General features: G+C 33.3%; 1 long non-coding RNA gene across 1 annotated transcript; it reads right to left on the minus strand.

The window, feature by feature from the left end:
• Window positions 1-495: 495 nt before the first annotated feature.
• On the minus strand, window positions 496-1,444 carry LOC113713060 (uncharacterized). The gene is made up of 2 exons (XR_003453421.2): window positions 880-1,444; window positions 496-710 (listed from the first exon to the last, which is right to left on the minus strand). It is a non-coding gene; the product is annotated as an uncharacterized lncRNA (long non-coding RNA).
• Between the last annotated feature and the right edge of the window lie 2,585 nt (window positions 1,445-4,029).

Genomic DNA, 4,029 nt, shown 5'->3' on the forward strand with positions numbered 1-4,029 from the left:
TTTGGATTAAATTACGACTAACCTACAACGATGGGGCTAATGCTGACGAATCACAATTCAACAATTTTGCAACTAAACTTGCAAATAATGAAATAAACACTTTGTGTAGTTAAACTAAATTGAAAACTGGTGAGACTTAAAACCCAAGCTTTTCAACCCTTAAAAACCATAGTTTTGGTTATTATTTTACCACAATCAAAGCCTAATTGGTTCATTCAAGTGTCGTTTTACAGGGAATATGGAGACTTGCCTCAATATACCGACTCCAGTTCTATTCCCAGTACTCCTCCCCTTGCCACACTTCACTATTTTTTGCTGACTTGTGACTTTTGAATTCGGTTCAACCAATCTAACTAAAGGCAAGCAGCACTAAAAGAACAGAATCACTCACTTCAATATGCATAAGCTAACATGGCACTGTTGTGATGCACGAAAGAATCAATCTCAAGAAAACACAATATTCCCAGTCAAAATTCTACCATACTCACCAGTAAGTTGATAATAAAATACTGCAGTAATTATCTGTCTAGAGTAAACTGTATCAATAGTGCTGCAATTAGCTTTACTACAACATACTGCAACTATAATTTTGCGGAATTATTTGCTTGATGTTCTCCATGCGGAGCTGGAAATGCCAAATATTTTGGAGCTCGATCTCCAGGCATCAACACCGTAAAGCTTTCATCATGCTTTTGCTCAGCAGTCTGATTCTAGAAAAAAACATGCATGAGGGAAGATTTCTACGAACAAAAAAGAGGATTGAGATAAATATAGAGCTTGTCGCAAGAGTGTAAAACTTTTTTTTGGTTTTTTTTTTTCGGAAGAAAGCCAAAAAGAAAAAAGAGTTAACTGATTGAGGCAGAGAAAATGTTTCTGTACCTTAATTATAGGAGAATGGGGAAGAGTGGAATCTGAATGATTCTCTTCGATGGCATCGGGGGTGGAAGAAGGTTGAAGAAGGCTTCGGATCTTGTTCCAGTTGTAGCAACAAGAAAAGAAGCCACTAATGCATATCAACAAAATGATAAGGAGGGCTAAACCTAAAGGAAAACTTATAGAAGGCCCTCGAGATCCTTCGTTCGGCATCTCACTTCAAAATATTAAAAATCTTCACTATTGCATAAAAAATTATGCTGCTAGTTTCTGGACTATCGAATAGAAATACCAAAGCTGCCTGAGCCTCTAATTGTACTATTGGTGGTTTCAGTTGTCCCTATTTTTTGTCAAAAAAAAAAAGGGACTAATTGCGGATGGGAAGTTGCTGGGCTTCTAATAACCAGTAAAGTAAGACTAAGCTTGTGGTACTTTTGCCCGTACCCTTTCTTTCCTTCCTTGTGCATGATTAGACGTAGTCCCATTAATGGATGAGACATTTGTTGGTTGGTAACAGTGGTGGAGGGGGGAAAAATTCAGAGTGTGAGGCAACATATAATGGTTTCTGTCAATCAGCAGTTTTTTCCTTAGACGGGACGACATTAACAAATATCAAGGCCATTGGGATCGACCCACTTTAGCTTCAAGGGTTTCTCATTTAATATCTTGTTGAATATCTTTGACAATTTGCTCTAGTAAGGATTCTTGATTTCACAAGCAGACTAATGAATTTAGATTCTGAAACAGTCCATAATTTTCTTAATACAATTAGGACGATCGATCATGTGTAGGATGACAAGAAAAAGATGCATGTTGTGGCCCTAATGCTAATTATGATCCCAACTAGGCTCATGTTTTCATGCTATCAATTTGCCTGGTCCGGATTCATGGGACCCTTCATGCGATCTGGTTGTTTTCAGTTCCATGAATGTATCTGTTGAAAGAATGTGGCAAGTAATGTTTTACTTTTATCATTTTCTAGGTTTTAACATGTTGGCTCCAAAAGATCAATAGTTCCTAATCTCTACTCAGCACAATAACCATTGGAATGTTGATCGGTTCCACTAAATATGTAGGCATCCTGCATCGAGCCAAATACGCGAAAATTTTGCTAGCTCGCTTGAATTTGTAAGAGAACGTAAAATTAATATTTTGAAGATAAAGGACGTTTAGTTGTTAAATGTGAGAGACATTTTTAATAAATTTCTCTATAATATTTGTAGTTAAAGAGTAGTATCGGGGCACCCTTCTTCCACATTCTTTATTTTCTTTTTTGTTCCAAATAAATTACAGAAAAAGTTATACCTTATAAGCATCCAAAATATTTGTCAGACCCTAATGCCTGCATGTATCATATGATAGAAAAATACCACATATACGCACCATAGTTTTAGAATTATTTCGGGAGTGTGAATCTTTAAGTGCTCGTAAATAGCCAATAACTCCACACCATTGACTCCTCTTTCATACTATCAAAGATTGAAAATAACATGTTTCTAGCTTTTCAACTAAAATAAACCTTTTGTCCAATAATTTAAAACTTGTCCTAAATTCACTGTGTAATATTTTTGGCAGCCAACATCAGCAAATTAGGTCATTCCACTCTTAGCTCTTGATATTGGTAGAATTCAGCCTCAAGCTTTCTTATCTTCTTCGACACGACTGTTTTTCTTCAACTGTAATCATGAGTTCAACTTCAAAAAGATGCTTATCTGAAGATCAAAATGTGGCTGGGTTACGGTGATCCACGAACTTTTTACTTTTTAGACCAGATCATTAATTATTATCTGGAATAAAGCAAAGATATACCTTATTCCAAGTAATGGTGCTTTTCATGCTTTTCATGAAACATGATCCAGATAATGAAAGTAATTAAGTAACCTTCTGAGGTAAAAATAAATCCAAGAAAACTATGTGCTCTTTCTACGTTTGGCAGTCGGATTTAATTAGCATTTGATAACTGTTTAACGAATTAGTATTAAAATCAGAAATCAAGTAGTATTGCTTTCTTTTTAGTGTTGTACACCTTTTTCAATTTCTCATTTTGATTAACGTCCATTGTTTTTCTTGATCATAGGGGGAGCTTGTAAAATGACTTTAAAAGAAGGGTTAATTACATTTACCTCCCTTGAGGTTTGACCATATTACCAATCAATCCCTGTAATTTGTCCAAATAACGGTCTCACTCTTTGAATGATCAAACATTTAACAAAAACCCCCTTAATGCCGAAAATGCCCTTATTGAGGCCATGTTGCATTAAAAAAAGAACATATTTTTATTTTATTAACCCTAAAGCAATCCACAAAAATAGAAAAAAGTTTTTGCTTATTATTTTATAAAAACCATATCTTTGCTTCCATAAATAGTTTTGAATCAATAATTATTTTAAATCTTAAAAATAAATATTAAAAATTAGATAAATTGAAAGAAAAATAAAAAAGAAGAAATTATTTTAATTCCTGGAGTATGGTTCAAATTGAGGAAAACATGCCTTGTGCTCTCCGCAACATGACTTGAACCACAAATTCGAGCCATACTTGAGGATTTAAAATAATTGCTTCTTTTTTATTTTTCTTTCAATTTATCTAATTTTTAATATTTATTTTTAAGATTTAAAATAATTACTGATTTAAAACTATTTATGGAAGCAAAGATATGGTTTTTATAAAATAATAAGTAAAAACTTTTTTCTATTTTTTTGGATTGGTTCAGGGTTAATAAAATAAAAATATGTTCTTTTTTTAATGCAACATGGCCTCAATAAAGACATTTTCGGCATTAAGGGGGTTTTTGTTAAATGTTTGACCATTCAAAGGGTGAGACCGTTATTTGGACAAATTACAGGGATTGATTGGTAATATGGTCAAACCTCAAGGGAGGTAAATGTAATTAACCCTTAAAAGAACTTATAACTGCTGCTGCATTCCATATTTGTTTTATGTAGCTGGCAGAAAAGGAGATTTTTTTTTTTTTAAAAAAAAAAAAGAAGAGTCAAGTGTTTCTTGAATTAAGATTGAAGCATGATACTACTCAAAAGAATCATCGTAAAAGATTCTACGAAAACGTAACTGGAGGATGTTAACAATAATCATAGCACTTTATTGACAAAGATGACGCATGAAAACACACAATATATATATATATATATATATATA

The sequence above is a fragment of the Coffea arabica genome, chromosome 10e, assembly GCF_036785885.1.
Source record: "Coffea arabica cultivar ET-39 chromosome 10e, Coffea Arabica ET-39 HiFi, whole genome shotgun sequence".
NCBI classification, from domain to species: Eukaryota; Viridiplantae; Streptophyta; class Magnoliopsida; order Gentianales; family Rubiaceae; genus Coffea; species Coffea arabica.